The sequence below is a fragment of the Triturus cristatus genome, chromosome 1_1 (assembly GCF_964204655.1).
Source record: "Triturus cristatus chromosome 1_1, aTriCri1.1, whole genome shotgun sequence".
In the NCBI taxonomy this organism is placed as follows: domain Eukaryota; kingdom Metazoa; phylum Chordata; class Amphibia; order Caudata; family Salamandridae; genus Triturus; species Triturus cristatus.
In genome coordinates this window covers 1,172,575,790-1,172,603,292 of record NC_140579.1, presented here as the reverse complement: position 1 = coordinate 1,172,603,292, position 27,503 = coordinate 1,172,575,790, and positions in this window count along the sequence as shown.

The window sequence follows — 27,503 nt, the reverse complement described above, 5'->3', positions numbered from 1 at the left end:
TATATATCTCAGCAGACTTATCACAAGACCAATAACGTTTTCGCTATGCCACCAGGTTGTACAGCGGGCAAATGTTCGTTGTTCGTAGCTTCAAATGGATAGTTCGTAGTCTCTTTACTTGTAGTTCCAGTACTCACAGAGATCGGTTCCTGCGAACGGGGAAATAAGGCGTTGCGGGCCCCGAGCCCGATACTGGAACTTCTTTCGTGATGTGGAGAGTCGGCACAGGTCGGTGCGACTCTCAGCTTGGGAAGTGTTCTTGGGTCCTCAATCAGCAGGTGTGGGCACGTAGGCAGGCGCGGCCAGCGACCCTTTCGCACGGCGGTGCAGGAGGGTCTCCACAGCGGGGGCGGCGCGGCCTGAGAGGTCCGGGGATAGCGAAGCGGGGTCACAGGGCACAGTCAGTGCAGCTGGATGACCCGGCGTAGATCACAGTCGTCGGACGGCTTCCGGCGGGAGGGGTGATAGCGCGGTCAGCGCGCTCCAGTAGCAGGCGGTGACAGGGATGCAGGCGGCCTGGCCCGGGGACAGAGAGCGGCTCTGGACGGAGCGGGGCTCTCACGGGTTTGAGGCAGGCAAGCTTCTGAGTGTCACGGCCCTAGGAGGGGCGATGAGGGGCGCAGTCTCTTTTCCGGCGGGATGCACACACGGCTCGAATTGGAGGACGAGCAAGAAGCACAGAGAACCCACTGTTCCTGGGGTTCAGTTCAGGGGGCAAGCTCAGATCAAGCCCTTGGAGAATGTTCAAGCACAAAGTAGCAAAGTCTTTTCAGTAAGTCTCTTCCTCTCCTTTCTCAACAAGGCAAGCAGCAGGCCAGCTCCTCCGGCGTCTTCTTCTCCTTCTAGTCGGGCAGAGGTTCTTTGTGGTAAACAGGATTCTGATTTCTTAGGAGCCAGGCTCCTACTTTTATACCATGATTCTTTTGTTCTTTAGCGCCAGGGGGCCTAGGCCTGGCTCAGTCCAGTTCTGGAGCACTTTGTTATGGTGACTCTGCTCTTTCCTTTCAGCAGCAGGGCAGAGACATCAGCCGCCCCACAGGGGGTGGCGCCGGCTTTGTGGTGGCAGAGCACAGGTCTATTCAAGAGTCAAGGTGTACTCCTCCCACCCATCCAGGTGTCACCTCTCTACCCACCACCTGGCAGCCAACCTGTCTCTGGGGATTCCCCAACCCTGCTCCTTACTGTTGCCAGGCAGAACACATACACACAGCAGAGGCGGACTGAGATGGTCAGGTCAGTAAATACTAACTTTCTAAAAGTAGTATTTACAAACCCAGGATATTAAAATAAACTTGACTACAAGAAGTATTTTATTATTCTGAGTTCAGGCATACTAAACTTGACACTTCTACCATGCTCTCTGAGTCCACTGAGGTCACAGCGTTGGCGTGATCCCAGCAGCCCATTCTGGCCTATGGAGAGCAGGTAGCCTTCAATAGTGAAAAACGACAAGGGCTGTAATTCACTACTAAGACATGCCACACACACAGGGCATGTCCTACCTTATGCCTACAATGCACCCTGCCCTTGGGCCTACCAGAGGGGTGGCTAATATGTAGGTAAGGGAAGGTTTAGGGACTGGCAAGTGGGGGCACTTGCGCAGTCAGCGCGACGGTCCCGGACCGCGCACAGGGTCTGCGGTGGCAGGCCCTAGACACACTTTACAAGGCCGCTTCCGTGGGTGGCGCAACCAGCGCTGCAAGCCCACCAGCAGCATTGGCATTCACAAGCCCTGGCACCCCTGGTGCACTTTACTGGGGACTGACAGTGAATCCAATAAACCAATCATGGACATCAATTACAGGTACATTTTACTTTGGGAGCACTTGCACTGCGGCACGGATTAGCCGTGGCGCAGTGCCCTGAGCGGACAACACCAGCAAAACAGTCGAGGCACACCATCAAAAAGTGGAAGGGAAACTCACGCCAAGGTGCCAGGTCTAACAGCTACATACCCGAGAGGGTCTCAAGGCGCTGGGGAGGGGGGGGTGCTACTGGTCGAAGAGCCAGGTCTTGAGGAGTCTTCTGAAGGCCTTCTGTGGTCGCTTTCTATCCTGGGTATTATTTGATATTTGTGAAGGGAATATGTCAGCCGCGCTGAGATGATGGAGTAATCAATGACGGAGAAATGGCCTGTTTTTATAAATGTGGGTATTTGACCATCATCCTGTAATAACACGAGGTTATATTTTTTGAGCTGAGAACCACACATCTGTGACAGTGCTTTCGTTGGTTTAGTGACACAGTTTCGATTAAGGAGATGCATGTTAAAATCCCCTGAAATGATCATTGTTGCGTCTAAGTGGTCGTGATACAACACTTTGACTATTTCCCATAAGGTAGTGAATTGAGAAGCTTTATGAGAGTTTTTTGGACTTAAGTAGACGTTTAGGAGTATTATGGGTTGTTTAAGAGCTAGTTTGATACACAATAGCCATGCCAATTGAAAGTCAATCTCAAAATGTTTGAAGTCCATACTCAAGGAAATGTAGATGGATAGACCTCCACTTGCGTGGCCAAAAGCAGCCTTACGAAGTGCAAGGTTCGAATACTCATAATAGCCAATAAGGGGTTCCTTATCCATGTTTCCTGGAACATTAAAACATCAAAATCCCTAAGGAAGCTTACTGTGTCGGGATCCTCTATTAACGTTTTCAGACCATTTGTGTTCCATGAACAAATATTAAAGGTTTTTATGACTTTATTTGAGCTCTTTGGGCATCATTCGATCATGTCAGCACTCCCTTTTGTTAATATTTTGGGTAGCCAACTCCAGTCCTCGACGAGAGCTGTATCTTTCTTTAGCTCTTCACATACCCGAGTGCCTGGTTTGCAGCTTGTAATTTTGATTCCGGATGACAGATCTAGTTTTGTCAATGGCCCTGACGCTCCTTTCAAAACCCTTGAGTGTCCTCTTAATCTTGAATTAGTAGCAGGATCCCTTAAGACTGATCTGTTAGTGGTTAGCGTCGGCATCAGCAGAATAGGATATTGATTTTCGCTGATTTTCCCTATTTTAATACCCCATTTCTCAAATTGAGTTTTATTTGCTAAGATGTTACTGATTATATCTTTTCGATGCCAACTTGTTAGAGTTATCTCTTTGTTGAGATTGTTGTGATCTTGTCTGAACTCAACTGAATCTAAGTCGTCTGATGTTAGATCTTTAAACTCAGGAATTGTGTTCAACAGTTTCAGAATATTACCGCGTTTCAGGATATCATGTGCACCTCTTGTGGTATACCGTGGACAGAATGCTAGTATCTGAGAATTCATTCATCTTTAATATTTCTTTTTTTGTATTACCATTTTTCTCCGATGACAGCTGCATGTCTGGAGTGACCCCTTTACCTGGCACAGTATTTTCCACCATGATATGTTCGGAGGATACTGTATGCTTCGTGTTAATTGCGCTATTTTCTGGTACGACGACATCATTAGCAGTTTTCCGTATAACAGCATTTTGCTATTCACAATGTTGTTCAGTTACTCTATAGGTCTGATCTTGTCCATTCACTTGTGATTTGGATGTTGTAGTAATTTGTGACCATATGCTGTCGTGGAACACTTCGGATGGTGGTCGTGTTGGTGCCTGACCAGTTTGGTCAGCTATATTATTGCTCCTGCATGATTTCAAGGGTCTAAAGATTGGATACATTTCTTTCGTAGTGGGCTCAGTTGACAAGACATTGATTATGGATTTTTTTTTAAAGTTTGATTTATTTTGAGCTTTCCTTAGTCTTTTTCTTGCTCTTTTGGTTAGACCATCTGTGTTTGTATTAGGAATTGGTGCCTGGTTCAAAGTAATTTGTAGGGCATTAACTACATCTGATGTTTGATCCGTGGGTTCATTCCCTTCATTCAAATCCTGGGATTTATTTGGCATATTTGATTTAATCTCATCCTTTGAGGATTGATTTACCCTTGCTGCAACATTTGTTTTTGATGGAGCTAAATTTTGTTACTGAGTTTTACTATTATTAGAGCTATATCTATTTTTTGTTGTTAAATTTCGTCTTGTTTCAATTTTTGCCTGTATCTTCCCAGTTTCGTCTGAGGGACCCGTAGTTGAGGCTTTTGTAAGCAAAAGGGAACCATGATTATGTTCTGTCAAGACTGTTTTGTTTTATACAATTCTATCCGACATCGCCTTTACTTCTTGCACCATGGATCTCACACTAGTTGGTAACTCTGAGATTTTATCAATTAGTTGCGCACAGGTGCATGTTAACAGTTGATTTTCTTTGTCTGATTGTCCTTTGGCTACCACGTTTGATAGGTGGAGCAGTTTAGCATCTATTCCAGCTACGTAAAGAGCCAATGTGTTTAATAAGTCCACTTGAATGTTCAATTTATCCGAGTGAAAATTAAGAGCGTTGGTGATGTTATCCATCGTGTTGAGTAAACTACCCCATATTCCACAATGTGGACTTTTTAGTTTATTTTCTAAGGCACGGAGTCTATCCCGAAAGTTTTCATCATATTTGGCTAGCGATGATAGATCGGCTGAACTAATCGGATTGATCAAAGAATCGGCTTGCGCAGATTTACTTTGATCATTTAAAGTGGGCACATTCTCAACTGTGACTTTGCCTGGGACCAGAGTTGACTTGTTATCTTTATTAATGATACTGGTTTCCAGAATAAAACTTGATGAGTCCATATTAAATAACTTTTTACTGCCATTTGGGCTGGAAGATGCCTCTGGTATCAGGATTAGGCAGCCCTTGGTATTTTCTGACTTCAGTAAAGCGGGGGAGGATATAAAGACCTTGTCACTTGAGTTTTGGTACTGACCAGACGATATATCGATCACGGAGTTGATATCACTTTGTCTAAGACCTTGTCTAAGACCTTGTGGATTAGCATGATTGTGTCTTGGCGCCCATCAGATATTGCAGTAGAAGCCGTAGGAGCCATAGAAGTCACAGTGGCATGAATTTGAGCTTTTACCTGAATCGGGCGAATATTTTGTGATGTTGTTGTTGAAACTTTCACAGTAGCTACAGACTGACAGATCCCAGTATTGTTGAGTAACGACTGAAAATCACTACAGGCTTTCTTTGTCTCTGTCTCGGTCTCTGTCTCTGGGAAAAATAGAGCATTGTCCAACATATGCCCTGAATCAGGGCCTGAGCTGTGCGAAAACACTGTGTTAGTCTCAAATATTTGATCTCCATTAGCACGAATGGTTGCGGACGATGTTCCATTATCATTATCATTAGCCTTGTTTACACATTTTTGATTCTTGAAGAATCCTGTGATAGATGGTTGGCTACTGCTGGGCCTGTTACGGACTCCAGAGTATCAAGCGTCTGCAGGAGAATTTGTATTTAAAGATGATACTGCTAAATTGGCTAGTTCTCGAAGCTGCTCTGACCGTGAAGAAGATCCTCCCCAATTTCTAGACTCTCCTCGTTCTTTCGCCGCCGTTTTAATTGGGGTCGTGGCAGTGTCCCACGCTGACGACCGGACCTCATTGTTTGGAGTAAGAAAGACCGTACGTCTTATACAGTAACTGGCAGTGTTTTTTTGCTTCTCGCTCCTTTCTTATGTTGTTAGGTTTTTTGTATTAGGTTCCTTTGCTGGGAGTCGATGGCTAAAGGGTGTTGAGTATCGGATGCTAGGTGCTAGATGCTGAGGAAAGCAGGACGCGGGAAGCAGAAGCAGGGTACAAAGCATGATTAAGCACGATTAGGCACAATTGAGGGGAATCACCGCTCTTCTGTGCTCAGCTTCCCTCGTTAACTTTGGCTCTCACCGCTCGCCCCCTCTTTATCCCTCTTTTTCACTGCACTTTTCTTATGTAATTAGTTTCTATATGCTGGGTGCCAGGCTCTAAAGTTAGATTTTCACTGCTCACCTCTGTTTTTCTCTACGCAGACGCAGACATACAGACGTAGACATACAATTCTGCTTCCTCTGTGCTGTGCTGGTGCCAGTGCCAGTGTTATTGCCAGTGCCCAGTGCCCGAGGGTTCCCACAAGTCAGCTCGGCTTAGCTTAGTATTCACGTTGGGAGTGGGTGTGGATTTGAGGACCACACAGGCCTCACGCTTGCCTGCCAGCCTGCCAACCTCCGCCGAATCCTCTCTGCCGAATCTTCTCCCCTCTGCCGAATCTTCTCCCCTCTGCTCGTCCGCTCTTCACTGCTCAAAAAAAATGCTGGGAGCTGGGTCGCTGTAGGCGGGTCATTGCAGGTCACTGCAGGCGCCGCTACCGGACCGCCTGCCTACCGCCTGCCGCCAGCCGCTAATGCCGCGAATGAGGCAAGAAACGGCAGGAAACGGGCTAATGCGGCACAAGTGAGGCATTTAACCGGGGCCAAGGCGTTATGCGGAGCGGGAGCGGGAGCGCGGCCGGCGTCTTCCTCGTCATTCTCGTTCTCGGCTGCTGCAAACTGTGAAACTACGGACTGGACTCTTACTTACTGTTTTATCAAACCCCAACAAGGCTAGGAAAGGATCAGGTTGAAGAGATAAACCTGTAATGTCATTAGGTGCTTGAAATACTTACTCGCAGAACTTGGAAATTTTAAGACAGCGCCAGGCTACATGAAAGAACTCGGCCTCCCGCTCAGTACAGCGATGACAAGTAACTGAGTCCCGTATGCCGGACTGATAAAGCCTTTCCGGTGTGTAGTACCCCCTATTTATATCTTTAAAGTGTATGAGGCAATATCTGCCATTCAAAGAAATACGCCTGGTCACCTCGCAACTTTCGCCAGCTGTCATCTACTATACGGGCTAAGGCTGTTTGCCAAGCCTGTCGCACCTTCATTAGAAGAAATCTTCTGTTTCCTTGGGCTAACTTATAAGCATTTGTGACCAATTTAGTTGGAGAGGGAGGTTCGATTAATGCGTGAAACTGCCAACATCTCTGCTGGTTCATGTAAGCCCTCGCCCAGCAACGTTTGTAATGCATGCCTGACTCTGCTGCAGCGTTTATCAGCGTGTCTTCCCGCCGGCAATTACCCGGCTTCACATAATTGCCAAGAAAACTCGTGTGATTAATTCTCTTCTTGCCGAGAGAACGGTGCTTTGTAACATTGAGGATTTGACTTAGGGGACGGTAGTGCAGAGGGCTAATACGCCTGCTGCGAGGCGCGTGTACCAATTAGATTGCAGACTGCATAGTACCCCCAGGGGCACCCCGCTTTCCCCCCTCCCCCAAATTAGGTTACCCAATGAAAACACAAGAAACAGTTGTAAGTGGGTAACAAATGCTGCAGGTTTTATTACATAATTCCAGGGTATGTAATAGGTGGGTTATCTTACGGGCGATCCAAGGGCAGGCGGCCATCTACTTCACCTGCCCGCCTGATGAGCCGGGCAGCACGGGAACAACCCGCAAGTGCTGCCCCCCAAGTGATTCTTTTTTCGATCACGTGCCGTTGAAATTCTACTCACACCCCCCCTCTCGGGGCGGAGCGTCGCATAGCAAGCCCCTGGTTGTTCAGGCCCACAACCGCCCGCAGGCCTAGCGGGGCGCCGACCGGCTTCCGGGACCTCTCTGGAGGCTCCTCGTTTTGGCTCAGGCACCACGTGGTGCCGCGCAGAGGTACCCTTTGTACCGGCCTGCTTCCAGATCGCCCTGTAACTCCGCCACAGCCCTGGAGGCGGCTAACCGTCGCAGCCAGGGCCCCCCACCAACCTAGCTCTTTACCTGCACCCTCTGTTCACCAATGCTTCGCTTAAATCCAATAAAAACAGGTCCATGCCTATTTGGGAGAGGTGTACTCCATCTAAGTCGAAGTACCCCTTTACATTCCCCCGAATCATCTCATGGCGAAGAAAGCCCAAACCCCTTTGGGACGTGAACTTACGCATTGCTCCATTAATGCGCCTCCTGGAGTGCTTTACCGCTTCTAAGGATTTAGCCCCCCGCCAGGACCTGCGGGGGATGATCTCCGACCACACGATCTCACACTCGCCCAGACGCTTGCAGATTTCCCCTAAGTCTCTTTTCATGGCTAATAACAGCAATCGTCTCCCTAGGGTAACAAGGTCGTTCCCACCCAGGTGTATCACCAACAGGTGGGGCAAGGTGGATCCGTGTGCTCTTAGTCTCTGCTCGATCTTATTCCTGAGTTCGAACCATCTCATCCCCGGCACCCCCATCCATTCCACTTCAGTCTGAGAGAAGTGTCGCATCCAATTCCGGTGCGATGCCCATTGGGCCGCCCGGGCGACAAATGAATGCCCGATCACCCACACCACTCGTCCTAATAAAGAGGAGACATGGTGTACACACAAGTTATTTAATCAGAAAGGGTGATTTCAACGATACACACTATAAAATCACAAAACACATTAACTAAAGGCTGCCTCACGGGCGAACATATATCTTATAACAATCAGATTCCCAACGCCCCAATTTCTTCACCTGTGCGGCCTCTAATCCCGCCAGGTGAGCGGCGGTGGCAGCGCCAATGCGGAAGGAGTGACTGGAATACCTTCTGTCCGGCCGGGTGAGCCCCGCCCTGGCTAAACTGGCCCTGATTACCTGCTCGAACTGGTATCTAGTTACGGGGGTACCATTTGAATGCAACAGAAGATAACCAGGGCCGGGCGGTCTGTACTCCAAAAACGCCTTTACCCATTGTACTGGGCAGAACCTGGGGTCACCTAGGGGCTGAAGAACCACCCTGATCCCCCGCCCCGCCTGATCAGTCTTGGACTTGCGTAAATGAATGGTCAGTGACCCGGAAATAGACACATCTGAAATTGCCAGCGCATCCCCTGAACAGTCGACCTTGGACCTAGCCACTAACTCGCTGACTCTGAATGCCCCGAAAAATGCTAAGCAGAATGTGGCTGAAAACAGCGTGGCCTCGTAATGAGAGTAGGTGACTAGCTCGAGAGCCCCTAGCATGCCTTTCAGGATTTCAAAATCAATGGGGGCCCGATTATCAGGGGCCCTGGGCTCCTCCCTAGCCCAGCCCTTCAAGGCGGCCCGGATGGGATAGGAGTTAGTGGGATCCGCCCCGCCAGACAACCTGGTGTCGTGGCTTACGGCCGCCAAGTGACTGCCTACCCATGAACGGCTTTTCCCCTGTCCCCTAGCCCACACCAGAAATGCTCGGACCTGGGACACCAACGCAGCCCCTGAAGTACCCAGCACTACAGAAGTTGCTCTGAATGTTGCCATGTGGGCGCTGTAACGCTTTCTGGTACCTGGGGCCAGAGCTTTCTCCCATCGCCTTCAGGCTCAGTCCCACTGCAGGATCCTCCATAGATGGTCCGGGAATGGGGTCATCTGCGCTCTCGCCCGCGGCCAGGCCTCCCTGAATCGGAGCCACTGAAAACGAGAAAGAGCGTCAGCTGCCACATTTTGAATACCCTCAATGTGCCTGGCTTTAAACTCCACATTGATGCGCAGGCATGCCCGGACCAACTCCCTTAGTAAGCACAGCACCAGCCGGCACCTAGCGGACTGGTTGTTAATTGCCTGAGCGACCGCCATGTTGTCAGACCAAAATACCACCTTTCTGTCTGACAACGCCGCCGGCCATAGGTGTAGTGCAACAACAATCGGGAAGAGCTCCAGAACAGTAACATTTTTGGTGATCCTACGCCTGCGCCAAACATTGGGCCATCCCTGAGCGCACCATTCCTCACCCAAGATAGCCCCGAAACCTTCCCTGCCTGAGGCATCTGTGAAAAGACAAAGTTCCTGACTGTCAATCCAGGGCTGCTTCCAAATTACCGTCCCATTAAAGCGGGCTAGGAATTCGCTCCACACCACCAGATCCTGCTTCAAACCTGTCCCCAGCTTGACCCAGTGATGTTTCTTTTTTATACCAGCGGTCGCCCTTGCTAACCTGCGGGCAAAGACCCTCCCCATGGGTATGACCTTTATCGCAAAATTCAGAGTCCCTAGCAGGCATTGGATTTCACCCAGAGTAGCCTTGTCCCTACCCAGTAGATCGCAGATCTCCTGACGCAAGGCCTGTACCTTATCCGCAGGGAGTCGGGACACGCCCTTAACCGTGTCCAACTCGATGCCCAAGAATACCAAAACCTGCGCCGGACCCTCGGTCTTACCAGGAGCTAAAGGTACGCCCAAGTGTCCTGCCAATTCCTTGAAACATTGCAGCGCCCGTGCACAATCTTGCGAGTCAGCTCCCCCGATGAACAGGAAATCATCCAGGTAGTGGGTCACTCCCTCAATGCCATACCTGTTTGTTAAGGCCCACTGTAGGAAGGAGCTGAACGCCTCAAAGTACGCACAAGACACCGAGCAACCCATGGGCATACACCTATCATAAAAGACCTGGTCCCCCCACTTGAAGCCCAGAAGGTGTTGGCTGTCCGGGTGTACTGGCAGCAGCCTGAAAGCCGATTCGATATCAGACTTGGCCAACCAGGCTCCCTTCCCTGCCCTCCTGATCATGTCGACTGCCAGGTCTAGGGAGCAGTAAGACACTGAGCATCTACCTTCGTCAAGCCAGGAATTCACGGAGTCCCCTTCTGGGTGTGATAGGTTGTGAATAAGTCGGAAAGCCCCTGGCTCCTTTTTTGGTACCACCCCCAGGGGAGAAATCACAAAGTGGGGCATAGGGGGTGAGGAAAATGGGCCCGCCACCCTGCCCAAAGACACCTCCTTCGCTATTTTATCCCGCACTACCGCCGGGTGCTCCCTAGCTGATTTCTGATTCTCCGCATCCCTGCTCACTAAGGGGCCTTGATAAGGAATGCGGAAACCGTCTAAGAAGCCCTCAGAAATGAGGGACCCTTCCCTGCTAGTGTATCCGCGGAGGGCGCTGAGGAGGTTCTTTACGCTGATGGGAGAGGGCCCTTTCACATGGTCGTGTGGGACAAGGTCATGCGCGCTGGCAGATGTGTTCGCGGGGGGCCAAAGCGCAGGAGGGGGAACCCCCCCTGGGCTACTTGCTCGAGGAAGGCTTGTCGGGAGTGTCGCGCTTGGAGCATACGGTGGCGGCATGGGGTGCCCCGCACACACTGCAATTGTGTGAGAAACGGCATGTTTTGTCCCAGGAGCAGAACCCTGCATTAAAGAGCCTGCAAGTCCCAGAAGACCGTGCCCGAAAGCCAGGCCTGCGACCCCCCCCCACGACCGCCCCGAAAGGACTTCCTGTTCTGCCATTTCCTCTCCTGTTTATCCTCTTTCTCTTTGCTCTTTACACCGCTCTCTGTACCTGACTTTGTCGTAGACCCCTCAGTATGCTTGCCCATGTGTTTTACCCATAAACGGACCTCCAACTGGTCCCACTCAAGATCTGGGCAGATTGCTCTTTGTCTACGAAAGTCACAGTCGTAGTGGTACCATCCCATGCCCCCACCCTTAGCAGCCTCTTCTGTAATCACGCTTGCATAGTGGAAGAGACCTGGCCCTTCGTCTGGGAATTTCTCCACTATTACTGCTGCAAAGATGGCAAAGGCCTGACCCCAAGTCCCAATATTTTTTGCGGGATATAAATGATACCGCACCCTCTTGTCCTCTTCCTTGTTGCCCATCCTCCTGGTATCTACCCCCTCCGCCCCATGCATGAGAAGGGTGAAGATATCGATAAATTCCCTGCGCCAAATTCCTTCTTTGGCCACTAAAGGGACCATCCAAGCGAGTGAGCAGCGGCCCGATACTAGCGGGGCCGTGGTAACTAGAGGCTTAGGTGCTACGGCTAGTGTTGGTGCCGGCGTCGGTACCACCGGGGGAACAACTACTGCGGGATCGACCGCACTTACCGCTCTCTCGGCCACAGCAGCAGCTGGGGGTGGGGGCCGCGGAGGAGGTTCCACCGCAGCCGACTGCTGACCCCAGACCTGCGTGAAGCCCCCCGGCGCCGGGGTCACACTCGGTGGCGGTGGGGCGGACGGGCCGACCCCTAGGGGTGACCTGGCAAGCAAAAGACCGGATCTGACCTCAGCCATGAAGTCTTTTAAAGTGTCTGAAAGCTTACCCAGATCCTCTGCTGATGCAAATGTCGCCTGGGGCGGGCAAGGCAGTACGTTGTGCGTCCCCGTCCCCAAACCAACCGCCGCCTGGGGGGTCGATGAGGCCCTGTGAAGAGGGGCCGCTCTATTTCGAGCCGGTGGTTGCTCAACCGGAAAGTCTTTGCTCGTGGGGCGGCGGATTCTTTTCGACCGTGACGGGCCCGCAACCTCCCCTACATCCTTATCCGTAGCCGGACCGTCCATCGATATCCCAGAGTCTGGGGGGGTACTGGCTTTCAATAGTTCAGTCGCCCAAGCTAAACCCTTGGCCCTCGTCAGCTCCAAGAAGGCGGCAATCCGGGCTTCCTCCGAAGTGTCCGGCACGGACTCCTCAACCTGTGTCCCTGGTGTGAAAAGGGGGGGGATAATCCTTGGCTGTCCATCACTTAGCAGTTGCTCTCTCTTATCTGCAATTGGGAAAGAGAGAAAATTAACCGCCTGTTCGCCCCCTTTGAGGCCGATTCGTTGCTCCAGAGTGCCACATGCTACTCCGAACGGTACCCCCTTCCCCCACCTGCCCGTACTTACTCCCGTCCGAGCCCCGAATACGGAGGATGTTTGGCTCGCGTCTCTCTGTTGCCACTTAATAATCCTCCAGTCACCGAAAGCGGACGAATGTACTGAAAGAGAAACCAGCATAAGTACAAGAAATATGCATACACGAAAAGGCGCGACTGAAACGCAGAAAAAAGGGGAGGGGGGGGGGTGTCAAGTGGGCGCGGGGGGGGGGAAACAGGTGTTCATACAAATCACTTTTAACCACGCACACCCTGTTCGCGTCTACCCCTATCCCCACCTTGAACCTGGCAAGCAGCATGGTGCTCGCTTGCGCCCCACCCCTGTACTACTTTCCTGGTGCCCATTTGCCCCAAAGTCGCTGTCTCACGGGAAGCGAACGCGGCAATTCTCCATTCATTCGCGTTTATACAGTGTGCACTAGGAAATTATTTGCGCGCTTTACATTACGTCTTCAGGCACGGGGGGCCAACTCACTGCCCGGAAGTGAAAAATGCACATTACCCGCGCTGTCCCAAAAAAGGGGGGGGGGGGGGGCGAGTTAAATGGAGACGCGACCACGAGGCTCGCAGCCTGCTTCCCCGACCTAGGGTGGCAGGTACAAATTTGTGTTCATTTCGACTACGAAACAACTACGCTTATCTCCTTAATAATGATGACAACATGTACAATGCATGCCCCCCCCCATGCATCAATCCTCCTAGCGCAAACAAGATTGTGCACTTTAAACCATCACCCTGCATAGGATTGCTGAACCAGGAGGGGGGGGGGGGGGGTTGCCTGGATAAAGATCCACGAGATCCCATGCCGGTGACCCGACCGCGCGCGGCATTTCTGCGCACAAATGCCTTTGTTTAGGTTGCCGCCTCAATATTGCATGAAATACAATGTACCGACAGCAGAAGATTTGGTGTTCACACATATCGCTTTTAATAACGCACACCCGACATGCTTAAATATTGCGTGCTCGACCCGAAATTCTCTTAGCTCAAAAGAATCGTATCCGCATTCGAATGGGCCTGTTGTATCAGCATCGCGCACGCTCGACCCGCAGTTATGCGCGCGCGTGCCGGCCCCCGCATCGAGGGGCGCTGTAGGCAGGGGGCGAAAGGAGACACAAGCCCAGCGCCTCTGCCACCAGCCATTGGTGCCCCTGACCCGTGTCCGGGGGGAAGACGAACCTGACCCGGACCTTCGAAGGGCAGCAGGCTCCATGAACATACCCAGCTCCCAGTGCCCGCCGACACACACGCCCCCCCCACCTATGCGGAAAAGCTATCCCCGCGCGCCAACGGGCGCAGCAGCTCTGACCACTCGGCCACGAAAACCTTTCCGCGTGGCTCCACTAACGTCCCAATGTGACACGAAACCATGACCATGCATGCTTTCCAGTGCCCCCAAAACAGCGTCCCTCCAGGTGCGGTACCGTGCGCACTAATCATTAGGCCCTCCCTCCAGCAACACACAGCCAGGGCGTAAAACGGAGATAATTTCGTTACACGGAACGGAACAGTCAAACAGGAAAACGGAACACGCACACGCTCTAGATTACAAGCAAGCGGACACGAAGAGGTCTGAGTTAATATTCAAAACCATGCTGGGTTTTACAATAAATAGCTGCAGTGGTATTCGAATCCGCGTCTCCGTAGAGACAGAAACGTTTCCCAAGCGCCTTCGACTGCTCGAACATTTGCCATCGCAGTAATTTCCCCATATGCGCATTAGCCCACTGAGCTGTCCTGCCTGCTCAGCCCACTCGCGCCTCGCTGAGCCATAAGTGCAGGCTGATATCCCCGGATCGAAGCGCCGAGATGCCCCGTGAGCACCCGCCGGGGCAAGGGGGAGGGGGGGCACCCGGAGACCCAATACTCGCAACCGGCCGACAGTTCCCGCACATAAGGACGAGCGAAAATCCCCCCCCCCGGCCATAAACCCCAGTAGAGGTTAGCCCCTTAACGCTTAAGCACGCAACGGACAACATCCCACACAAGGCCCTGAGCCATCGTGGCCCAACTTGCGCCCTCCCCGCCCGCGGCCATCCGGGCCACAGGGCCCCGTCGACCTGGTACTGCCCAGGGACGGGGCCGGGGCGAGAAGGGTTAAGCAAGACTTACCTACGTACTGCAAATGGTGACGGCGGGACCCGCGAGGCGATGACGACGGACCGATGCGGCGAGGTCAAAGGCGAGGTGGGCGACAAAGAGGTCGCCAGTGAGGGTGGGGGAAGGCTAAATAGCCTCCCCCTCACACCTGGGCCCGGAAGTGACGCGCATTGCGCGTCACTTCCGGCCCTGACACGAAGGGGGGGGCACCAGTCGGAGTCCCTGCCCCCGCCACCCCCGAAGGAGGGAGTGGGGAGGGGAGACCGGGGCCCCGGGGCCACTAAGGCGCCGACCGCCGAGTGGCCCCCTGCGGGGGCCGCGGTCAGCGGCATATGATGGAAACCGATCAGCAGACTGCTGTGTACCAACGAGACATCTTTTGTTACTTGGAATTTATACCTTAAACTCCCAATATAGAATAGTGAGCTAGTACCTTTCATCCCGGCAATATAGAATAGTGAGCTAGTAACTTTCATCCCGGAACTGCATATATCCCGCAACATATAGCTTATCAGAACCTTCATTACTGATGCAAAAGGGTTACTTTGGCTAGAAATCCATTCTTATTATTCAACACAAACTCCCAACTATGCAGTCATTCGTGGAGCTCGAATTGCTGACAGGTAGAACTATAAATAAAATACTTATTTCCTGCACAGATTTACTGCTACTGACCCTTGTCAAGTATTGCCGCCCTGCAGAGAAACTTTATACTGTCGCTTCAAAACAAGGTCATCCAGAGGAGAAGCAAATGTTATTTTAAAAGTATGACGACCTCGCACGGAAGTACTGGAAAATGTTTTATAAAGATGCCAACAACAGAAGAAACGGGTTAGTGCCATATCTCTAAAGAGTGCAACAGATCTGCATGCGCAGCCTGGCTGAAAATATTAATTTGAAGTTCTAGCACCGCTCAATATCGAGATGGGTCGCACTGATGCTGCCCATTAACACGTAGACACATGCAATGATGCCAACATCCTAAAATACCCGATTCAGGCCTGAAACTCCCGACTTTTAGCTATATTTTAGCTGCCCCACGCTTGGAATAGACTCCTGGAAAATACCTTCCCTTAGGTTTTTTACCGAAATCCCCTGCTTTCAAATGATAACATGTATGCACACGACGGAACCTTGTACATTTCCTCTAAGCAAGCAAACGCTAACTGTAACACGACAAATTAGCGGGCTTAGTAGCTCATATTCTCCCTCCTACGGCTATACTACCCAGATGCTGCAATGGTCACCTTATCAAGGGATTTGCGCTCAGCGACTGTTAGTCGGCTGGCCACAACCCTTTCTTCCCCCATTGAGTCGGCCGTACCCCTGCTTCACGCAGCCCCGCTCCTTACCTTTTTCTTTTACCCTTGCTTCCGGGCTCGCTAAGGGGGCACTGCTGCCCACACCCGCCTTCCTCAGTTCGGGGGCACCGCCGCCCGCACCGACCCCCGCGTGGTTCGTGTACGCCAGTTGCGTGCTCATAATCTGCTCCTGTTGCTCCGGGCACCGCCGTATTGGCTCCAAGTGCCCTTGAGCCTGAGTCTGTGGTGGATCCTGCCCGTACCCTCGCCGACAGATGGGGCAGGGGTGAATGGCCGCATATTTTCCTTCCGACCAACGGCGCGAAATGCCGCGTAGCGTCCTTGCGTCCCCTTCTCCGGTCCGGTCTGGCAGCTTCCCCGGGATTCCTTTCTGCCTCCTCAGCTTGGATCATCCCGGCCGGCTTGGAGGCTCCTGCGCCCGCTGCTCCCATTCTTCCGTGGCTACCAACTTCCCGTCGCCGGTCCGTGCTCGTGCCCGGTTTCCCCTGCTTGGGAGCGCAGCCCCGTCGGCCGGAAAGTCGCCTGGAGCCTGTCGCCTGCAGGGGCCTTTGTCCGGCCGGTTTTCGGCGCGAAAGTTCGATGGTCTCCGCTCGATCTTCTCTTCTTCTTTTGCGGGGGGGGGGAAATTCGAAATGTGGTTTCCCGGGCCGTTGGCCCTTCATAACCCCCCCCCTTGCCTATCTTTCTCGCCCCCTGATTGGGGGGGGGGAGCTTCCTTTGGTTGCGGGCCTATCCCTGCCCTCCCCGGCCTAGCCGGGTCTTCTAATTGCGGGGGGCGTGGCGTGGGGGGGTCCCGCCGCCGGCCGGCGTTTTACCCGGGCCTCCATCGGGTCCGGCTTTGCCTTCCCCGGCCCGGGTCCTAAAATACTGAAATTGGTCAAGGGTCAAATATGTACACCAACCCTCAGATTTAACTACTTATTGCAATTATGGACCATGTGGATGTTATAAATGTGGTGCCTTATGTAAATTACTTGCCATGTGATGTACGTTTTATGTTCAATTTAATAAAAATATATATTTTTTAAAACAACAACAACGAATATGTACACCCCTCCCTTTGGACCTGATCCTATTTACGCAGAACTCCATCTTAGAACAGGTCTCCTATCTTGGTAATACCCACCCTCCGTAGGACCTTAGAGACTGCTCTTTTTCTGCCCGTAGGGAACCAGGTACACCACTCCAGAGGGATCAACGGAGAATACAGAAGCGCACCAGCTTGCCTTTCTAGCAGATTTCGCCAGGTGTGAATCGTAGAATTAAGAGAATCTAATGTGCTGTGTTTCCAGACTGGAGTTGTAAATAAAACCTGTGGTAAAGTAGCTGGGTCCGCCACATCTGTCTCTATATATAAGTGTGGGAGAGACCTCGAGCCATGGGTAAGCATGAGAACTTTGGGCAGCTCTCTAATACAGATCCAAGTCTGGAGCATTAAGGCTCCCCATGGAGTAATGTAAAGTGAGTGTTTCCCAACTAACCCTCGGTTGCTTGCCTGCCCATGCCAGCTTAATCAGTAATGACCTGATAGTAACAAAAATATGGGGAGAATGATCATTTGCATTAACAAAATCTGTCCATTCAAAGAAAGTGGTAGCCTAATGCACCTAGCTATATCTTCTTCCAGCTTACAGGCTTTACCATTATTATCCGCAAGTAATACTTCAGGGTCGAAATGCACCTGTATCCCTAAATAGCGGACCGATTCCGTGTTCCACTGCAGTGGGAATTCTAGGTTTACTGGCGACATGCATGGGGTCAAAGGGAAAATTATAAGGATTTAGTCCAATTAATCTTAAGGCCAGATAATTTTCCAAAGTGGACCACTTTCATAAGGACAGGGGTGAGATGCTGGTAAGGTTCCGTGACATTGAGGAGCATGTCATTCGCATAAGCAGATGCAATCAAACGATAACCAGGGAATCTCACGCCTCTGTTTCCGTGATACTCTTGCAATGCACACAGTAGAGGTTCCGCTATCAATGCATACAGCAATGGGGACAGGGGGCATCCCTGCCGAGTACCCCGAGAGATGGATATAGGAGATGTAACTTTATTTCCCAGCCTTATTCTAGCAATCAGAGAATTGTACAGTACCATTACCAGCTGGATAAAAATCTCTCGCACACCGAAACTCAGTAATACTGCTTCCATAAAAGACCATTCCACAGAGGCAAAGTTTTTTCAGCCTCTAGAAAGACTGCTGCTGCCTTAACCACTGGCTAGATGTTTTGGATGATGCTGAACAATGTCCTGAGGAGCCTGTTCTGCTCCTACCAGTAGGGGGACCATGGAGCCAATCGGTTAGCAAGTATTTTGGCAAAAAAATGATATTCATATTCAATAATGATAGAGGCCTGTATGATGAGCAGTCATTTTGGGGTTTCCCCGGTTTAAGAAGAGTGACAAATATGGAAAATATGGACTCTCTCATAGATGGAGGCATAGTTTTGTTTTCGACCATCTCCTCGTATATTGTGATTAGATGTGGAATCAACAGGTCTTGGTAAGCTTTGTAAAACGCAAGAGTTAATCCGTCTATGCCAGGAGTGGATCCTGCGCGCATTGTTTTCTGTGCAGCTCTGACCTCTCCAGGGTCTAGTGGGGCCATCAGATGTTGTCTGTGTGAGTCGGTGAGCCAGGCCATCTGAATATGCTCCAAGTAGTCTTTAGCTGCTGCATGTACCAGCATAATTCGTGAACTATATAAGTCAGCATAGTAAATGCTGAATCGGTCAGCGATACCTTCAGTGTCATGCACCAGACTGCCATCTTTGTTTTTTATTTCAATAATTGTGCTAGCCTCCCTTTTGGGATGTTGTAAACCAGCTAACGTGGCTCCAGGGCATTCGCCCTCCTCGTAAATTTGCGTGTTAGCGTATTTGCCTAGGTGCTTAACCTTACTATCTGCCGTGTCATGGTACTCCTCAAGGGCTTGTTTAATGTCATCTAAGCATTTGATATCACCAGTCTGCATATGTGTTTGTTCCAGCTGTACTATTTCAGTTTCTAACTTCGAGAGCCAAATGCGTATGGAATGAAGTACCCCTGCGTGTTTTGAGATGACGACTCCCCTAATGTATACTTGAACGAATCCCAGACTGTAGTGAAAGTAGTGACTGGTCCTATATTGTGCTCAAAGAAACTCTCTATGGAGGAGGCTATTTCCGCATGAAACACTGGGTCCAGCTGAGAGTAGGGAGGGAACCTCCAAGAAAAGGGGACAACACTGCCGGCACTCATTTCTAGGTCTAATACGACCGGGGAGTGATCTGAGTACGTTCTTGGGAGTGGCTCACAGGAAGTAACCTTGGGTAGAAGACTTCTGGATAACAGCCAATAATCAATCCTGCTTTGTGGATCATGTGGTACTGAGTAGTGTGTGAATCCTAGAGTGGCGTGATTGCGCTGCCTCCAAACATCTAGTAAACCCAGTTGATCAATGATGTTAGTTATTGCCACTGCTGACGCGGCAGGCCTTCTGGTCAGCCCTTTGGAACGGTCACAAGAGGGCTTTAATATACAATAAAAATCTCCACCCCAATTCTGAGGGAGGTCTGTAATTTTAAGTAGGCGAGACGCAAGCTTGTGCTAAAACTGAGGGTCATCATAACTGGGGCCACAAACGTTCACTAGCCTCATATGAAATCCCTGTTTATAGCATCTAGTGATGACATACCTGCAGTTAGGATCTATATCAGCATCCTGCAATGCCTGATTTAAAATTAACCCATGTAAGAACACCTCTAGCATGAGAAGTAAAGCCTGCGGCGCAGTATCGCCCCTGCAGCCATCTGGGGGTTAGCATGTAACTGTTACAGACTAAGTGCATCTCCTGAATCGTGGCAATGTCAACTTGGTGTCTTTTTAGATATGTCACTACTTCATGTAGCTTTCTATGATCATTCAGACCTCTGACATTCCATGTGAGAAGTCTGATACTGTCACTCATATGTCCTGGAGTACTAAGTGTGGTCATACCATCTGTAAATAAATGTCGCCATACCCAAGTGTTGAGTGTGCTGCCATTGTACTATGAAGAACATGTACCCTCTGACATTGAATAAAAACATTTCCCTCTAAGAACCCCCCTCCCATGCTATGCAATCCCAAACTAAGCATAGTTGAGCTTATAGACCCAAACTCACCACTTGGGTGAAAAAATCAATAATAACAATAACACAGGGTGGATAACATGCAGGGGCAATGTTGCCGGCATTAGATCTTATTCACTGCCCACCTACCCCGTATCCTAAAGCATGAAGAATACTTCCCTTATATGTAGCATAACATTTCTTGCATTAACCCACTCCATTGGCCCATCCCCCATCCCCACCAACATCCTTAGTACTAATTTGTCCTTTTCGCCATCCAAAGGAGGGATTGCAAAACAATTGCATATTATGTTCTTACGCCAGGGCTATATATAGATATATAGTACTATTTTCCTTAGTGTCGCTTTCATAGTAGCATAGTGGGCAATCAGTGTCCATAGTCTCAGCAGCCCAGCAACTCAACCAAAAAATGCAAACATCAAACTAGGATTCGACTCACTTTCCTGACAATAAGCGTTTCCTAGATATTCGCAGGCCGGATAAACCCATCACCTCTCTATCTCAGCCTCAATCATCCCTTTGTTTAGTCGATTATGAGGTGCTTCCCCCAGTCCCTCTACTGTTATGATGCTGGCCCCCACTTATTGTTCCTCGGAATCTCAGGCACTGTCATCTTGAACTGTATGGGGCCTCGGTGATCTTTTCCAAGAATTGCAATGCCTGCTTTGGTTCCGTAAAGATATACGCTTTCCCATCTGCTTGTATCTTCAGCTTTGGAGGGTAGATCATGTTGTATTCCAGGTTGAGATCCCAAATATCTTCCGTTTCACCACAGAAACTTTCGCTGTGCCTTTTGAACCTGTTGTGTGAAGTTTGGGTACAGGGAAACGTCCATCCCTTCGTATCGGAGTGTTTGTAATTCTCTAGCCTTCCGGAGAGCCGCATCCCTATCCCTATAATTGAAGCCCAATGATGGGGCGCGGGGAGCAACATGTACTGGCCTGGGGGCTAATGAACGGTGCGCATATTCTACAGTAAAAATGTTCGAGAATGTGTCCTTCCCCAGGAGAGGGATCAGTAGCTGTTTGATAAATAGCTCCATGTTCGGAATGTTCGTGGACTCGGCAAGTCCAACTATTGGCAGGTTGTTTATCCTGGAATGTGCTTCCAAATCCTCCACCCTGGCTTGCATATTGTGTAGAGGTTTGTACATTTTCGTGGACGTGAGTAAGTTGGAGTTTAGCACATCTTCCGTGTCTGAGATCCTTTGCTCTACTTTGTCCAAGCATTCCGTGTGCTTATCCAAGCGTTCAGACATTCTGTACATACAGGTAAGAGTGTCGATCTTCCCATCTATCTTGGTTAAACTCCGCTGCATTGCCGCTAATATTTGCTTTAGATCAGGGACTCCATATACATCTCCATCTCCGAGCCCAATTCCAAGGTGTTTTTCTCTATATCCTGCTGCCTGGGGGCCTTATGTGGCTCAAACTGAAGTTTGGATTGAGACTTTTCTGTTCTGCCCATGGTGAGGTAGTACTGGCGCTCCAAGTGTCACAGGTAACACTAGGTCCAGTGCAAGGCTGGGGACTTCCGTAGACATACACTGCGCTACGATGGGAGCTATGCGGATCCCAAGCGGCTAGATCAAAATGTCACTACCACCACTCTATCCCTGGGATGACTGAATATAATGGGCAAGAGCACCATCAGCAGACCTCAGGCTGTGAAAACACAGAGGCCGCCGTGACAGATCGCTCCTCAATTCACCTTGCAAGGCAACCAGAGCAACGCCTGGCCCAGCACTCCAGGGAACACCACCTCGCCTCTCTTATGCGCTACAGGATCTCCACATGGTCCAAATCTGACATATGGGTGACCGAAAGATCTTTGAAGCACTCCATGACCAAACCCTGCATCCAGGCCACCCCGTACCTTAATTTCTGGGCCTCAGGGGACCATCAACTCCAGTCGGGCCCGCCTCAGATGCAGGCAATTAGAATGTGCCCATCCCCTCGGGCAGCGCCTCATATGCAGAGGATCTCAGAGTCCACCAAGCCTCCCTGTCCCTGGGCAGCTGGGCTGACACCTCCAAGGGCCGTTGCCCCCACTGAGGCCAATCAGCAGCCTGAACTGCACCGAACCCCAGGGGCGCCAAGGATCCGCAACTGTCCAGAATCCACGGCCCCCTCCATCTGCCAGTCTTTGCCTGCGGGTTCTCCACTGGAGGACACCTGGCATCATTCTAGACTCCTCCTTCATCATGACTTGCCAGGTCAACGCCATCGCCTCCACCTGCTTCAACTCGCTCCACATCCTCCAAAAGACCTTCAAGTGGATCCCACCTGAAGTCAGAAAGACTGTCACCCACGCCCTCATCACCAGCATACTGGATTACGGAAACACCCTGTACGCGGGAATCAACAAATCTCTGCTACAGAAACTCCAGATCATCCAAAACACCGCTGCCAGACTCGTCCTCGGCACCCCAAGATATGAGCACATGACCTAACACCTGCGAGACCTCCACTGGCTCCCCGTCAAAAAGAGAGTAAGCTTCAAACTACTCACCCACGCCTACAAATCCCTCCACAACATCGGACCCAAATATCTCAATGAAAGAATCTCTTTCCGCGCACCCAAAAAAAACTCAGCCGACCTCGCCTCAGCAACGACCCCACGCATGCGCAGAACCAGAGCCGGGGGAAGACCCTTTTCCCACGTCGCAGCCAAAGCCTGGAACAAACTCCCAGTCAACATCAGACGCTCCCTCACCCTGCACACCTTTAGGAAGACCTGGCTCTTTGGCCAACCCTGAGCTGCCACCCCCACCCACAGCGCCTTGAGACCCTCACGGGTGAGTAGCGCGCTTACAATCCCGATTGATTGATTGATCGAGGTCCATGTCTCAGTTGCAGGAATACAAGTAGGTGTGAAATGGGGGTGATGGAGTCCCACCACATGAAGGCTAGATAATTACGTAGGGAGCAGCGAGGAGGATGCGCCCCAGTCTAGCTTTCCAACACAGGAGGGGGAGTAAGGAGCTTTTGCCCAGGTGAGGCAGGTGATCTCCGTGCATCATCTCCTTGTGTTTGATCTGCTGTAGAAACAATATGGTGGTGGCCACATTCCTAGTTTCCATGCAGGGTGTGCTCCGCGGCTTTGGCGGCATGGTTCCCCGCAAATCCGGCTGTCGGGAACTCTCTTGCGTGGTCTCTAGCCCTAGGAATGATTGGGCATACTCAAGGCTACGCACCACATGCGCCTCTTTACTCCAGATGAAGATAAGGCGGAACGGGTGTCCCCACTTGTATCTGATTCCTTTATCCCTGAGGAATGTGGTGGCTGGTTTCATTGCCCTGCAATGTTGCAGGGTGATCATTTACAAGTACTGGTAAAGTCACATCTTTTTTCCTTCAATAATGACTGATGCCTGGTCTCCCACCACTGACATTATAGCTTCTTTCTAATGGTAGTGGTGCAAACAAGTCATAATATATTGGGGGGTTGCTTGGGCAGCAGAGGGGCAGCTTGCTTTGTGGGTGTAGTCATGGTTGATTTACTTTTCTGCATGTTCCGTAACTGTGTAAGGAATGTCACGTAATTGCTAGAGTCATTGTTGACATCCTTAAGTTAGCATGAGCCCGGTAGCCATGATGATGCTTTTGCGCACAACACTACATGCCTTTATTTTTACAAAGCTCTGTTTATGCCGTTCACATGAGAACTCTCTGCTTTGCTTGTTCTCTGCCTGTACCTTGAGTTTAGTCTGAACATTGCGAGCAAGGTCGATAAACACTGACTCTTGTTATTCTTTTCTGGTCAGGCCCTAGCACTTAGACAAAACATACCAAGGCAGCTGTTCTTTCTGGAAACTTGTACTTTGATATTATGGGGATACACGTTTAGGTGGAACACACTTGGAGAGGGACCTTTCCAGGGAGAAGAGCAACACGCACCTGTGATGTAGAAATACCATCTATGGCCTGAGGTATGGGGCCTGCTGACAAAGCCCAGAGATCTTCTATTATATAATAATACTTCTGCCTACCATGGGGAGGGTGGTTAGGCTTTATATTCCTTTATCCACTTTCTTTATAAAATGACATCTCCCTTTATGATATATGGCCTTGCTGCAATGCTAACTGTATTGATATTATGCATTTTGCTGCTGGTTGTGGCACATATACTGCATGTTAGAGCACGTTAGTTAAAATAAATATTTTAAACTATTTTCGTGTCTGTCAGATCTTATTGTGGACAAGTATGAGTGTGTGAGCGGAAAGGTGTTTCTTGTTACCGCGATTCCTGAGAGATACAGAAGTGTTGTGTTCTGGGTTGTCATTGGTTTCTCCATTTCTGAGTAGGAGAGCGAGTGAGACACTATAGCTAGTTGGTCCTGGGATCGTGGGCACTAAAGCGGTAGGAAGGCTTAGCCCATATACATCGAGGTCCCCTTTTCTTGTGCATAGTTCTGTGTATGTGCAGAATCCTTGCACCATGGCGCCACCAACGTTTGGTCTGGTGCTTATACGCGAGATCCCCGAGTAGCGCTTGTGCTTGTCCACAATACCCTCTCACCAATTACCGGGGACGTCCATGGTGCGAGGGCTATACCTCCTATATTACAGATTATAGGTTTTTCAAGCTTGGATTAGAAAAGGTTTTGTTTTTTCTTCTTTAAGCCCCAGTGTTGCTCTACCATTTTCTTCTTTTCCTCTCTGTTCAGATAATGGCTATTGATAGCGCAGCGTGTAACAAGAGGGAGAGAGAGGACTAGTTAGCTAGTCCGAGTCCCCGAGGGTTTATATGTGATTAAACAAAGAGGACTAGCTTAAATTGACCAGAGTGTTACAGTACTCAAATTTAGTTCTGTCACGGGCACCTTGTTGGTGTATTCATGAAGCCCTCACCCACCAACCTAGTTGGTGGCATGCTTCATCATCGGGCCCACCCAGTGACACCTAGTATGTCCCGGGTGTACGACGCCTGATTACAGCGGAGCTGGTATATTGCTGAGAGTGCAGTGAGGTTGGGTGAGTTGTGATTTAAAACGGCTTGGTGGTGGTCCCAGTACCCGAGGGTAAATTAAATTTTAATAACTGGGCCGTCACCAGCGGTTAAAAGTAAGGCTGCAGGACGCGTGAGGGTGGCGAGTTACTGCCCCCTGCGTCCTTCAGATGGTCGACATGTTTCAGCCAGTGCCTTAGAGTGTTCTGGCTTTCCTCAGGACCGTTTTTTAAAAAAAAAGTCTGTTTTATTTCACCACACCTTTTTTAAAAAAACGGTCCTGAGGAAAGCCAGAACACTCTAAGGCACTGGCTGAAACATGTCGACCATCTGGATGCACATCCGATTCACAGAGCTGATGAGCTTGTGGACCATTTAGATGCTGCAAATTACTTGAGCACCTTTGATCTGATCAGCATGTAAAGGCAGATTATTTTCATGCCTAGTAACAAAGAGAAGACAGCATTCTCAACACCAGAGGAATTATTCCAATTAAGATGAATGCTCCTGCCTCTTTTCAATGCCTGGTGAGCCGTGTTCTGGCTGGGTTGGAAGAGTTCTGTGTGCCCTACTTGGATAACATTGCTATGTTCAACAATTCATGGGAGGACCAGCTAAAGCCCCGTGAATAGGTGTTGGACATGACACAGATGGTGAAAATAACCATTAAGGCAACCAAGCACCAGATAGGGAAGTTCACGTAGTCTACTATGGGTATCAGGTAGGGAATCATAAGATTCACCTGTTGGATGCAAAGATAGAGTCTTTCTTGGTGTGGAAGTGGCAATTTCTCAGACAGACATGACAGCTTTTTTAGGACTCACTGATTACTACAGAAATGTTCACTGCACTGACTTCCAAGAATCAGTCCAGGAAAGTAATCTGGACTGAGGAATTTCAGAAGGTATTTCTCAAACTGAAGAGAGCACTAAGCATTAAACCTGTACTAAGAGCTCCTGACAACAGTCAACCCTTTATAGTACAGAGAAATGTCCCAGATACTGGACTTGGGACAGTACTAGCTCCACTTAACAACAAAGGAAGAGATAACCTGGTAGTCTTTATTAGCCACAGGTTGCTATCCAGAGCGCAAAATTGGGCAGCCATTAAAAAAAAGTGTTTTGCCATAGCGTTGGCTTTACGAAGGTTCTGCAGGGATTTGTTTGGTACTAAATTTGTGGTAGAAACAGATCACAAACCACTCAAGTGGTTGATGGAAATGAAGGGGAAGTTGCTGAGATGGTCGAATCTGTTACAGGCCCTAAACTTCAAAGTTGAGCAGAAGGCTGGATCAAGCCACAGGAATGCAGATGGACTTTCCCGCCGGTTTTGCCGATCCAACAGCCAGGCCTGTTCAATGGTGGATTTTGGTTCCAGGTAGTCAGATCTGGTAGAAGTGTCAAATTGTCAGACCATTTTCAGAAGGCCACGAGGCAGGCAGCGGTTACTCGGCCACAACTATAGTGGCTGAAGCCTTTTACCACTGCTGTCCATGGTCTGCCCTGCTATGGCTCTGCAAACTGGGACAAGAACAGCCCTTTCTGCATTTGACTCGCAGTACTGGTGAGGGTGTGCAGTCACAGGTTACTCAAGCTCAAGAATCAATATCACCCCCCACTCACCAGCAGAGCAATAAGATCAATGTCCAGCTCAGTGCCTCTCTTTGTAGAAAAGATAAGAAACACAAAATTCCACTACACAATCAATAATTTACCAATAGGCAGTACACAATTGTGAGTCTTTGTGCTAAAGGCGATTCTGTTGACAAGTCCTCCACCTGCCCCTAATGGGTCCCTCTGTCTCTGTGCTCCCCTACACAGGTTCAGTGTTCAAAGTAGATCAATGGGTGCAGTTTATACTTCCGACTACCATTTGATCTTGTCTTAAAGCACTAAGCCTCCCGGGCCTAGGCGCATTCAGGCTCTCACCAAATTCATAGTAGCAGTGTGGGCCTGCGTTCACCCTCCAGCAGCATCTTACCGGCACAGGTGCCTCCGGGTGACACAGATATGCAGTTTGGGCACGCAGGGTGGTGGACACAACTGCCCATCATGCAGGAGCATTTCCACACCAACAACATCTAAATGACCCTTTCTGAATTACCCTAAACTGTATCCTCTCACCCTCTTCTTAAGACATCCCTTGTCTCACGCAACATGCCCACTAAATACACAACCATGTGTTTACCACAGTTAATCACATCTTCATCCAAATTATATGCTTCTCCCACAGACCAACTAGAGCGCGCAGAAACATGCTCTCTGTTACACACACACACAACATCATTCAAAAAACCCCTAAGACATACAATCAAGAAAATCATCACCCAGCAATCTCACACATACTCATCAATGCTCACTCCATTATAAAACATTCTTAAGACATTGTTGACCTCCACACCTTTCACAATCATGATTTTGTTCTCACTACTGAGTCCTAGCTCAGTTTTCCACCTTGTTTACATTTGGTGAAATCATCCCTGGTGGGTATATTATTATCAACTACGGCAAAAGGCTCTGAAGCACTGTACAGTCAACAAGAG